Here is a 14,742-nt window from a genome sequence, read left to right as displayed (position 1 = left end):
AAAAATAGTATGCTGCATTACATATGAGAAGAAGAAGTTGTTATATCCACCCACTCACTTAAATGAAAACATATAATCCACATAACAGGAGCGGCTTCTCTGAGTCTGAATGAACTGTGGAAAATTACACAAATTGAGGGAAGATATACTGTAATATGAATTAGTCAAATAATCTGAATTGCTGTACACTGCCATGTATAAGATACATTAAATATACATTTAGAGAACCCCCCTCTATGACAAGCCCCCACATGTGTGTATATACACTGGTACTGTATATATTATATTTATTTGCCTAACTTTCATGTACTCTCCAAGTGAGAAATAATTAGAAAAGTGTAAAGCAGAAAGTCTAAACATTGGATTTGGGACAACTTGGGGAAAAAAGTGGTTTTAAGCAGAAAGCATTGCACTATTTCTAAAGAGAAAAAGTATTGCAATATGTATCCTATCACAATAATGAGATTATGCTCTTGAGAAAGTCAGGGGTTGTCCTGTTGAAATGCATTGGTGGTTAAAAAAGATCCAGAAGAATGAGCTTTTTTTAACACCAGAATAGGATTGTACTTTTTTTTATAGCATTTGAATAGGGAACTTCAAATTTATTCCAGTTGTTACATCAGGGCTTTGTGTATGCTTCTAGTCAAGAGAGAATGCCAGCTATTTTGGAAACCCACAGTAGCCACAAACTTTGCTTTGGAAAGAGACATTCCTTGTACCACAGATTAATTTCAATGTGTAAACTTTATCTATTAACCTCTGCTAACTACAGGACCTTGTCTACTACCATCTAGAGTCCATTGTGACTGTTGCAGGCCAGTGATGAGCAACAGCAGTAATTTTTGATTTTTAGCAGTAGGACTTCCAAATATTTTCTAGTTTTGAGTATTCTCAAATTTTGCAGAAATAATTATAGTATATTTTACAGAGTATTATTAATTTGCAACTGGATAATATATTTTGGAAACACAACAACATAATTAAATAAATGCTACCAACATAATTCTGTAAGTAAGTAAAATGCTATTGTACAATTGTATTGTACAATGGATTGCACCTTTTGTGTATTCATTTATAAAATCTCTTTTCCTGGCAAATGATTCTCTTGGTATGTCCTTTGCTTATTTGTTCAATTTTTAAAGGAATATTGTATAGGATACATTTCACAGTCCTACATTAAATACATCTTAATCTTATTCATTAATATTTCTAAATTGTTTTGCATAAACGTAAGCATTTTATTTTCTGAATGTCTTTTATTTTATTAACTTTTCAACCATCCATATTAGATATCTACACAAAATACTTTTAATGAAATGTACCACTTACATTGAATTATGTTTAATTTGAATCAAATCAATGGTCTGTATTTATTTTGACTATTCTGTATATATATATATATATATATATAAATATATATATATATATATAGTAATCCAGAACATAGGCACTCTCCAGTAAATCTTTCAGCAGGTGATCATTTACTATTACTATATCTTTGGACTATTTGTCCCTTATGGAGCACTGCCCTGTTGGAATACTTAGCTTGGAGAGTAGACATTGCGAATAAATATATATCTATATATATATATATATATATATATATTTATAAAGTGTTTCCAAAGAACTTTCAGAAATTATTATTAATACATTATTAATGTCACAAAACCATCACCTGTGCATGTCTTACTTAGACCCTGGGTTATTCCACTCAAGCAACCTTGGCAGCCATCTTTATCCCCTCCCTCCCTATCCTTCTCCTTCCCTCACCCCTTTATGTTTTGTATTTTAATCTGTGATTGTTTTTGTGTTTTTTCAAAGAGTTTACAATCCTCTTCTTGTTTATATTATTGACAAATTATAAACCATGTTTGTAATACACGCTTTTCAATAAAAAATATTGTTTTACATTTCTTTAAAACAAATCATGGTCATAAGTCTTACATTTTTTAAAACTAATTGGCTAATTTACATCACAAAATTTGTCAGTTGTCAGAGTTGGTGATGGTAACCATGCATAATGTGAGTTCTTAAATTCAAGTTGGAAAATGTGTCAAATAAGGTAGGACAAATACAGAAGCATATTGTTATATCTTCAAAGACAACCAAATTGAGTCTCAATAGACTTTCCAAATATTTATTGCGCTCCACAGTGTCGCAGATATAAACTGCAGGTGCCTTCCTAATAGACCTCCAGTTCAAAACAACAGAGAGCATCAGCCACCATAGAGAATGAAAGAAATCAGCCGAGCATAGAGATACTTTAAATAGATATATATTTATAATATAATAAATATGATTCTTTTTACATTCAGTACACTGTTGTGTTAATGGACACTTTCTTAAATAATTGCTTGCATACACATATTAATTTATTTAAATAAGTGCACCTACAGTATTTACCACTGATAAAAAGTTAGTTAGCTTGTCCTGTATTTAAACAGATTGTAATATTAAATATGCAATAACTCATCATACAGTACAATCAATCCCTTCAGAAAACTATGATGCGTACCATATTGCTATGTTCTAAAAAATTGCAATATCATATCTTTATTGTTAATAAATTATGGTTTAGTACTGTTATATCTGTACTCAGCTGGTTGAGTCTGGACTGAATCATTGGAATGGTTGCTGACATGTTCACTTGTTATGATGATGTCAGCCTGGGCATTGGCCTGGTCAACTGTGATTGGTTTGCCAGCAGTTTTAATCAGGTGCTGGCTCTTGGGCCTGTGTGGGTTGTTATGTTCTGGCTGAGTCTCCCACAGGATTCCATGTCTTGCCTAGTCCCTGGTTCTAGCTGTTTGCAAGCTGCCTAGGAAGGATTTCTGAGTTCTTCATCTTCTAAGAATCCTAGATACATTCTATTACATATTATTGTTAGCAGATCCTGTATTCACCTGGTTAATATACTACTTTGGATAGTCCATGTGTTTTGAAATGTCTTATCCTGCAGTTTTCTGTATGTATAAAGAAATTACTGAGTTTTGCAATTACTCTTATGTTTATTGAATTATCATTCTGGAATTATTATTTATTGCTTAAGAATGTATATATTATTAATGTACTGAAAATATAACTGCATACTCTTTTGTTAGTTGTTTGTTACTAGCTTGCTGTTATGTTAACTGCAGGAGAGTATTCTGGTAATCACTGATTAGGAGTGCTATTTGTATAACTACATCAACTAGCTTTAGACAGACTTCTTCTGTCTAGTTTGGGAAGCTAAGTAGTAAGGGCTTGGGTTTATTACTGGAAGGGAGACTTCTTGAGAATCTAGGTGTAGCTCCCTTTATGAGTTCTTAGAGTGTCACATTCCTTTGTCTACATTTTGATACCTGTGCTTTCTGCACTGTTATTACTTTAAGTGCAAAGTCCAGGCGGCAGCTGAGTACCTATGAACAAGTGTGTGTTCCGGGAAAGGGGGTTGTTATTGGCAAAGGGCACTTTGTTTAGGTTTTCACAGTGCAGGAGTTCATCAGGTATCATATCAAATACATAAAATACATTGAGAGCAATTATCTTCTGTATAAATAAAATACTAAAACACTCTCTCCTCAAACACTACTCAAATTTTATCTTTAAAGACATGTATCCAAGCAAACACTTTTGCACCTAAGCACTTTACAAACTTGTTAATAATTGCTTGTCCACTGCTAAACACTGTCACTTGTATATTTGCTTATTTTAATTTCTTCTATACAATCCTGCCTGTGTTTGTATTACAGTAACTCATATTGCTGTACAATATACCCCTTTTGAATATGTTAGTACTGTATAAATAAATGCTAATACTACTAGTAAAACATCAAAACTAATGTATTACAATTCTCTATATGAGTAATGTAATGACATTTCTTAAAACATACTTTGTGTATTTGCATACTTGGACAAAAATATATAATCTCATTGCAGGACAGCATTACTGTACTCATGCATTTTTATTTTTTTAATAACAGAAAACAATTACCTTTGTAGCCAGGCATATATTCTAAATGTATCCCTGATTTAAAAAAATTGATATTGTTTTGTTTGTCAATATTAAAAAAAACAGATGGCTAGTATATAAAAAGAAATATATCGCAAGCGTACTGCACAACAGTCCAAATAATAGTATGTGCAGTTTGCTCCAATAGCTGGCCAACTTTAAGGTGATGACAATTGGCTTAGCTCTCCAAACTAGCAAGCAGAGAATCTTCAATCTATGTATGTGTAACTTGACAATCCTCCCATCTCTCAAAAGTGTAACTACTGTACCACTAAAACCAATAATTCATGTTTGGCCTTAATTAAGACTAATTAGACATTTAACATCTCAAAAATGACAATATTGTCTCAACAGCTAAAACTTCCCTTTTTATACCTCATGACACAAAATAATATATGTAAAATAAAGATCAACAGGAAATACTGTATAGTGTGTAGTTTAGTTTGATCAATTGAATGAATCTACTCCTGTGTAGTGTGTTTATGAGACAACTTTTTGATATGATAACACCTGTAAAACAATATCTGTGCAACATGTATTTTATCTGATTTTAATGGTGCATGAAAAATCAAGTGAAATCACTAATACAAATAAAAATAAGAACTTCCAAGACCTGTATAACATTTGCTGTAGTATTGAATGTTATGACTTTTGCAATTAAATTGTATTGTAAAGTACAATAAATTAATCTGTGAGACATTTTCATAATAGAATAAATAGAAGAAAAATATATTATATTGAAAGTAGTTGATAGTTGATAACTGCATATTGTCATGTCATTTATGTTATCCAATACTTTTACAAATAGCTAGTAAATCATCTTAAATATATAAACTAAATACTCCAAATTCATACCATAACAAAATATATAGTTACTGTACTAATCAATCACAGTATGACAATGTAAATAATGTAATTGTAGTTTGAGGCTGAAATATTCACTATATATTTAAATTACATTTTCAATTTAGGATAAAAGATCAAAATAGATAAAAATTTATTAAATCTTGAAACTCACCTCTATTGGGTTAGTTGTTGTTGAAGGTTCATCAACATTTTCTTTTGCTACTCCTGAATTATCAGTATCAAGAAGACTGTCTATAGGAACACTTGGGTTTGGTTTCAGAAAACTAAAGTCACTTTCACTTGAGTCCAGGGCAACACAAACATCATAAGAAAGTGGAAAAGGCAAACTTGCAGTACTATATCTAGAAAATAACTGAGGATCCATCTGGGAATAAATGTTTGGATTTATGGAGCTGAAGCTGGTTGAAGGTTCATCTTTCTTGCATTTTGACAGAACAGCTAAAATTACAATCAACATGAAAAAGAAACAAATCAGGGCTAAGGCTACAACTAAATAAAACTGGACATTTGAGTGTGACTGTACATTTGTTGGTTTACTATTGAGTTCTGGAGCAACATGTTGGAAATCTTCAGCAACAACAAGATTTAGTGTTACAGTGGCTGATAGCGAGGGGTCACCATTGTCCTTCACTAATACAATTAGTCTTTGTCTGAAGTTATCCTTCTCTTGAAAGATATGTGATGTTCTAATTTCTCCAGTATTGTGACCGATAGTAAAATAGAAGGGTTCTGATGTTTGCATAAAATGGTAAGAAAGCCATCCATTGTGCCCAGAGTCAGCATCAACTGCCACCACTTTTGTTATCAGGTAACCATGTTCAGAAGCAAAAGGAACCATTTCAAAAACACTATCACTTTCTGGTGAAGGATACAGAATTTTTGGTGTATTGTCATTCTGATCTATGACACAAATTTTCAGGGTTGTATTAGTGCTCAGGGATGGTAATCCATTGTCTTTTGCAATTAACTGGATTTTAAATTCTTTCTGGTCTTCATAATCAAATGATCGTTGTGCATAGAGAACTCCAGTGACTGGGTTAATGGACAAGAAAGAAAATACAGGGAATTTCTCCAGCATTGAGCTAACAATAGAATATGTGATCTTTCCATTTTCTTCGTTATCAGGATCTATAGCTTGTACACTATAAACGGATCCTCCAGGCAAGTTATTTTCTGTTATGTAGGCAACATAATTGTTCTTCTGAAAAACTGGTGGGTTATCGTTTACATCTGATATTATCAAACTAATGTTTCTTATTGTGGACAGTGGTGGAGATCCTCTGTCAGTGGCTGCTATAATAATATTATAGTATGATGTTTCTTCTCTGTCCATATAATTTGTTGTAACAATTTTATAGTAGTGTCCAGAAGATGATAATAATTTAAATGGTAATGCATCTTTAATCTCACAGGAAACATCACTGTTTTCTCCCATGTCTTTATCATGGATATTTATTAAAGCAACCACTGTACCTGGTAATGAATCTTCAGAAATAGGAGAGGATAGTGAATTGAGGGTTATTTCAGGTGCATTGTCATTCATGTCTATTATTTGAACCACCACACTGGCATGAGAAACTAGGCCTCCTCCATCCTGTGCTTGAACAGACATTTCATACATGTTAGTTTTTTCAAAATCTACATTTCCTTTAGTTTTTATTTCCCCACTTTTGGAGTCAATTCCAAAAACATTCAATGCTTCTTCAGGAATATCACTGAATGAATAAGTTATTTCAGCATTTGAACCTTCATCATTATCATTTGCTTTCACTAAAACAACTAATGTGTTGAGTGGCATATTTTCATTTAGTGTAACTTTATACATCTCTTGAGTAAATATAGGAAAATTATCATTGGCATCAGTGACAGAAATTTTGACTTGTGTAGTACCAGTGAGCATTGGACTACCTCCATCTGATGCTGTTAGGATAAGTTCATAATAACTCTGTATTTCCCGATCTAGATTTTTTTCTAAAATAATTTCAGGATGTTTGATGCCATCAGAATTAGTTTTTTCACCCAATGTAAAATATTGGTTCTCACTAAGCACATATGATTTAATTGAATTTGGACCTAAATCAGGGTCTCTTGCTGTTTGTAAAACAAATCGTGCACCTGGTAAAGTTGATTCAACAATATCCAATTTAATGGTTTCAAAATAAAATTTTGGAACATTATCATTTATATCTTGAATTGCAACCTTGACATTAAAAACATTCAAAGGATTTTCTACCAGCACATCAAAGGTAAGAAAACAGGGATCAGTTGCAGGACATAATGTCTCTCTGTCTATTCTGTCTTTTATATACAGATTTCCATTGTCTATCTGTACAGAAAAATATTTTTCTGAAACATGAGAAACAAGACGGAATTGTCAATCAGAAAGTTCCTTAATTTTAAATCCCAAATCCTTTGCTAATGTACCAACAAATGAACCTTTTCTCATTTCCTCAACAATGGAGTAATGAGTCTGTGCAGAGCCCAAATAACAAAACCAGGAAATGAAAAAAAAAAATGCTACTTGCCATCCTTTGTATGCCTCTCCTTGATGGGTCTTCATTTTATCCATCTGTTTCTCAAAACTATCAATTCAATTTTCTATGTGCCACATGCTTTGTAATCCAGAAAAAGCATTTAGAAGATTAAATGCACTGTTGATTTATTAATTTCTTGTTTTGATTCTTCATGTTATGTACATCCAAATGTTGTCTTCTGCAGAAAATATAAAGTTCTACAACCTAGTTGGATTACAAGCAAATATATCTGGATTGTGATGGACTAGAAATGGCTGCTTTTCTTTATGCAGATCTGCAGTGTCTGAGCATAGCAGTGAATTCTATTTTATTCTAAATCCCACAATTTATTGGTAAACAGCGGCGCTCTGAGGTACAAATGTGGAATTGCAGCAGAAATCATTCAAAACCTCTAGCTAAGAAAGAAACTACTGTAAACTGAATTATTTTAATGAAAAGTTTTATTTGATTAATACCTTTAAGAGCACGTGTTTGTTACATTTGTTCATTAAATACTCAATAATGTATTCCTAATAAAACAAACTTAATGCATGAAATAATTTTATGGAAAGTAGTGTTTACTAGTTATTTTTAAGATCAAATTAATTTAGTATAAATGTTTGAATTTGTTACACAAACATTAAATATGATAAAACATTAAATTGAGATAGTAATACATATACATGATATGTGCTTTTTCTTTTAATGAAAATAGTCAATATGAACAAAATAAACCTTTCTTTATTTCATGAAAGAATAAAGAAAATTTTCAACAAGACTGGAGATGCTTAATGCTAGTTTGATATAGTTTTTTTTAGAAATAAAACACATAGCCTACACTATAAAGAAAAGGCTTTCCTATATTTTTCCTCTAAAACTTACAAACAATATCCCTTTTCCACCAACCAAAATACTCAGGTTATTGTCGCATTAATCTGGGTAGTGGCTCAATTGAAAAGGCTCCTTGGAAAAAATCCCATGTCGATTAACCCAACATTTCTTCCCAGGTCTTAAGCAGAGTTTTACATGGTAAAACCATAGTCAGGCTCTGTGGAAACGGGTAACACGGGTCTTCCGAGCCAGGACCCATTTACAGCATGGTGATTGAGTGGTATTCAGAAGTTGTCTGTGACAGCTGTCACTGGGGATGGAGAGATTATAGCCTCCCTGTATGCTCTGGACCATTCTGGTTTTTGCCCCATCCCTACTTCATATGGGGAGGCTGTAATCTCTCACTGCCCATCTACCTGGTGACAGCTGTGACATCACACAGCCTCCTAAAAGGACACCCCACCAGGAAGGACCCCCTCCCTGGGAAGGACCCGCTCCCCTGGTTGCCGGTCCACTCTGGACTGGTGTTCAGAGGAGATCTGGAGTTTCCGCCGCTTGGTGATTACATAATTTCCAAGCATCGGCACTGCAACCATTAGCAGTCTGAATTGCGCCAATCCGGGATATTCCTGGGTCTGACCCAGGAAATTTGTGTGTATCCAGAATCAACCAAAAGAGAACAGAATACATCAAAGAAGAAGGCATCTGAACTTCATTGATAGTTTAGATAAGCATATGACCTGATTTCCAAAGAGAATACATTTTTGTACATTCCATATAAATGTGGAGCAGAGTGCCTTTCAGTCCACATTGAACCAATATGAATATTAAGCATCCTGACAAATATAAAAAATACTCGAGGAGACCAAATAATACATAAAAGAAAACCTTGGCAGAATGTTCTCTGATGTGCATGCTGGATATAGATGTTGTGACACCTAATACATGATCAGGTTTTAGGATCCAAGGCCTTTCAAGCAAGTTGATCTTCCATAGGGCTTTATCAGTGAGAAAAATATATTACATTTAGAAAGCAAACCCTTAGCAGATGATGTAAACCAAAACAAGAATTCTAGTTTGGAGCAGCATGCACAGGAGATACTATTATAGAAAAATGCTGCAACTGGTAATATTTTAAAAAGCATGTATCTGGTATTTTTCTTTTAGTTCTGCAAAAAGAAGGCAGCTCCAGTGTATTATATCTGTAAGAAACCACAGACCTTGTCCAATCCAAACAGAGAAAAAGCCAAAAGAGAAAGCTAGGTTATTCCATGAGAAAGGGATGATTTGAGAGCATAGCAAACTTTTTGGCATTCTGGTCCCACGCCTTAAAGAGTTACTGTGCAATTACATATTTTTTTAATTTTGGGATCTCCACTGTGTGGAGGTATCCATAGCAAAGAAGAAACTGAAATTAAATTAGTGAGGGATGACTCAATGGAAACTGAAATTCTGTGGACATGAGGATAGGGTAATGTCTAAATTCCCTTCCCGGAGAGGACCCTGACGTAATCAGTCAGTGTCCAGCATCATTCCCTACCATCCAAGTGGGCACAGAGGGGGAATATAACATTGTAGCAAGCGTAGCGAGCCACTGAGCCCGAAGCGTGGCAAGCACAGCGAGCCTGCAAGGGGACAACTTTCTTCTTTAGGGGGGTACAACTTGCTTCTTTAGGTGGCCTTAATGGGCATGGAACTGCACTTCTGCCCTCACTCACGTCACTTCCAGGTCCCTAGCATGATGGGGAAATAAGCTCTACCATGAGGGCATTTACACAAAATGTATTGAGTCATTTAAATTGGGCATGACAAAGCTATTTAGGACTGCCACTGACAGCTTGTTATACTGTAGACAGTAGCAAGTATACACCATTTTGGGCCCTTTGTTTTAGCTTACATTGGACTTGTGGCGCACCAGACCTACACACCCTCTTTCCCCTAATCACATCATTTCAGTTGGCATCTAACAAATCCAAAGGCCAATGATGTTAACAATAGGGTACACAATACAGCAATTATTATCTTGCAAATACCTGTAAAATTATGTACCCCTTATTTCAGTTTACAGTATTATACAATACAGTAGTTTTCTATATCCCTCTGTTCTGTAACTAGACTTTTTAGTGCCCTGGGCCAAAAAGAGCATTGGAGCCCCCCACCCATTTTTCAAATAGGGACATAAGACACGTGACCAAAAATGGGTTGTGGACTCACAGGAAAGGGACATGACAAACCTGATTTGTCTCATTGGATGATGATGAGGTACCGATTTCATTGTTACACTGTTATCCAGGTGTCACTTCCAAATACAGTGTGAATCCAATGGCTGCAGGGATGATATACAATAATTATGCAGTATAATCCACCAGCTCTAGATGTAGCAGAGAGCTGGTGAAGCTGCACCTGCAGCAGGATTTGTCCATCAGAACAGCCATGCACAAACCTGGAGCCAGCAGTATAGATCACCAACTGAACCTATAGAAGGAGTGCTGCTTGTAGTGTATACATGCAGCAAATATCAGTGGTGGGGAGGTCTGTATATGTACCCTGGGCTGACAGGTAAACGCACCGGCAAAAGATACTTAAAGTGTGCTGGTAACTTCTGGGTCAGGAATTGGTGGCTGTGTTCAAGGCTGCTGTCAGAAATTGTGGGGCAGATAGTTTCATGTGTAAGGTGTCTGAATGTCTTGTGAGAGTTGAAAGGTTTGAGTCCTGGGTATGACAGTATTTTGAAATGTGTGTGTTAAATAAAAGAGCATATGACTGAATGTGCTTGGGGAGGTGGCCAGTATAAATAGTATAAATATACCAAACTGTATTCTGATGTACAGTACAGATCTGGACTAAGATGCTTTAGATCTGAAAACCATATATAATGTCTATCACCTGCTCTTAAAGTTTTCATGCAACCTTCACCACAGCTGCAGCTGAAGACACATGTTCCAAATGACAGGGTAGTCTTTCACAGGAGTTGAATGCAGCCTTGAGTGCAGGGTGATAATTCCTGCTTAGATACAAGTAACCTTATAATGATAAGGCAGTAGCAGATCAAGTCTGGTTCCAGTTCTGGCAACAGGGTATCCAATAAAAAGAGGCAAAGGCAGAGACTGATTAAAGTCTGGTTAAAAAATGTGGAGCATAGAGGGAAACACAGGTATCCAATATACAAGGACAAGGCAGAGGCAGGTCCATGCCTGGTTTCTAGGTCTGGCAGCACAGGTATCCAATATACAGGAAAAAGGTAGAGGCAGGTCATTATCTGGTTCCTAAGTCTAGCAGAACAGGTATCAAATATACAGAGACAAGGCAGAGGAAGGTATAAGTCCAGTTCTGAGGTCTGCAGCACAGGTTTCAAATATTCATTATCAAGGTAGAAGTACAGATTGCAGACTCAAAGTTAGAACATAAACAATTATCCAACAATTAAAGTTTGGGGAGGCATCCTTAAATAGTGCCAGATGGATTGGAAGTTAGGACCGGGTATGCTGGCTTTACTGCACAAGTGCGCGACCTTTCCAGCTGTTGCACTCCAACAGCTGGAAACCCTTAAACCTTCACCCAGGTGCCAAACCTCTCCTAATCAGCATTGCCCCAGTGGCAGTGAATCTTGCATGCAGGGTCCAGGAACAGCAACCTGCTCATGACACACATACCACTGATGGCATCTGAATATCTATATTGCTCATGTAAACAACACCACTGCTTTGTGTAACCTTAATGCAACATAGGACACATCTGTATCTCAATCTTAATCTTAATCTGTCATTTCTCATCTGTACACATCTGTATCTCAAAAAATCTATCATTTCTGTGCCCACATGTATTTTAAAAATCTACATTTGAGGGGACTATACAGCTGTCCCATGCAATCGTTTATGAATTTATCCTAATAAGTAATGTCCCTTCTATGGTTTACAAACAAGCTGCAGGTTCATTTTGCAGGAGATGGGAAGGGGGCTGTGGCAGCCAAACACTTCTGAAGTGCTTAGTGTGCCCCATGGAGAAATGACTTGCCTTAATGTGACATGGCCAATCAGTCATGGTGCATGACCACGCACTTTCTCAGGTATTCACTCCCAGAAGCACTGAATGTCCAATATCTTACATGTTGGGAGTTCTGTTTTGTGACACTTCTTTGTAAATAATCATACATAACTTAGTATCATCCACAAATATTGAACAACTATCTAGGTAATTTTTACAAATATTAAAATAAACTGGGCTCAATACATATCACTTTTGGAACACACTAATAATTATGATGTAGAAATAGTGGTCCATTTATTACCAAACATACAGTAACTCCCTGAGCACATACATGCATCATCTGGGCCAGGTGAATTATATGTTCATTTTGTTAATATCTATAGGTGTGTTTTGTACTGCACACCTTGTTTACTAGAACTTTTTTACATTTTTACTAGAACTTTTTCCTCCTTGAAAGATGATGGTTTGGGATTGGAACTTTGTCGGAAGATCAGAGACAAAACTAATCCGCTCTTCTCTACTTATAAACACTGTTAAAATGTATTTAAATACATTCTCCCTCAACCAATACACCTAGGGCCTGATGCGAAAATATGCTAATTAATGCTATTGCAATGCCGTCGCACTGCCAGCATAGAGATACCCACTGCTTCCTACTACCACTATCTCACATCTGTAATACCTTGCAGGCCTATGTATACATCAGGAACATCGAGTAACATCGGCCCCCCCACTAAGAATTACAGCAGCCCTGACCTTACTTAGAAATTGCTAACCTCATTGCAGGCAGTAAGTACTCAAGCTGCGTATGCAATCACAGTTGTTAATTTATGCACACTCAAGCAATGGCATTGAAATGGACAGGCACACCTGTGTGTCTCTGACCACTCCCCCGTCACCACCCCCAAATGCTCACTGCCTGTCAATCACTCTACGATGGCTCTCCATGGTCTATGTGATCGCAGTGGTGCCTTCACACATGTGCACTGCGATGCATATGCATGCGCAGTGCGCAACAATCGGCCATCTGCGTATGCTTTAGCAGTTGCGATCCATGTTGAATCAGGCCCCTAGTCTATCTCTTGGTCCAACATTATGATATTTTACAATTCATAAAATTTACTGTTGCAAAGTGAAAACAAAACAAAAGGTATTTTCAATAAAAAATAGTATAGACATAATCACTACTCACTAATTATTTAAATTTTTCTCAGAAAATGGCATTATCCTTTAAAGATAATTAATACAAAAGATTAAGAGGACACACAATTTACAATCACTCCATTGGTAGCTGGACCTGTGAAGATGAAACATCAAACTGTTGTTTATACTTCCTCCCTCAGGTCACATGACACCAGCACCAAGAGGATTGTACTGTACAAGGATGTTATAATTATAAGGGATTATTGGAAGATAATAAAGGAGTATTGTTATTTAGAGGTTCATAGTAATATAAATAATAAAATGAGTGGAAATGTTTGAAAATGTTATGGTACTGGGTTTGTAGAATACGGACACCTGTGTTTGAATATAATAAATTGTGATTTCTGTGATATGGATGTACATGGTGCATGTTAGATTGCAGGTGAAACAAATTAATTTAAGGTATGTACTGTAACTGCAAGGGATTACATTGACTGTAGTTGACACTATTTGGTGAACCATCGGCATGATTCTTAGGTGGATGCAGATGCACCCACAGCTGCATCTATTGGCCATCACCCTTCTGTGATTTTATGCAAATGCCACTACAAAGTCATTCCATTGTCTACATATGTACGTCCTAATGTCAGGACCAGATCAACAATGGGGCGGATGGGACTACAATTCTAGGCCTCCACATAAAAATAGGTCCATCGTCATGGCAGCATTCTCACAATGGGTCTGATAATGTAAGGGGTGTACACATTGCACTGAAGGCACCCACGCAGCACTGGTCACATCTCTCCCCTTTCTCAGTAAAGTCCCTTTAACATTTTCAGATGCAGGTCCATGTGGCCATTAATCCAGCCCTGCCAAAAGTGCACAACAAATAAGATGCTGTCTTGCCGCATCTGCACATGCAGTAATATCAATCGGTGCATCTTTACACGCCACCATCAGTCTCACTATTTGAAACTTGCACCAGTCCTATGGCAGATTACATTTTAGGTCTGTGTATGGCCCCTTATATGAGCAGTTGAGCATCTGTGTACACAACCATTATCACCAACATGCCCATGACATTCCCTTAACATGCCCCTAAGGTGGACCATCACCATGTGCTAAGATACCTCCCTGTTACCATCCAGGTATACACTTCTCCCTGCATCTCCATGAATTTATAACTGAAACTCTACACGGACACAATGGGGATGCATGTGCAGTGCAACTTAGATTGCTCCACTATGTCTGACATTGGCTGTGCACCTCTGAATCAGGCCCCATTTGTTTATATGTTTAATGGACAACAGAATATATATATAGATACATTGTACTGTACAAACACACAAATATATATTGAATTATATATATATTTATATATATAATTATATACATGTTTATTGTACAGTA

This window comes from Taudactylus pleione, unplaced genomic scaffold (assembly GCF_031769625.1).
Source record: "Taudactylus pleione unplaced genomic scaffold, aTauple2 ptg000431l, whole genome shotgun sequence".
In the NCBI taxonomy this organism is placed as follows: domain Eukaryota; kingdom Metazoa; phylum Chordata; class Amphibia; order Anura; family Myobatrachidae; genus Taudactylus; species Taudactylus pleione.
The sequence above is the reverse complement of the archived record's forward strand: the minus strand, read 5'-3'. Positions refer to the sequence as shown.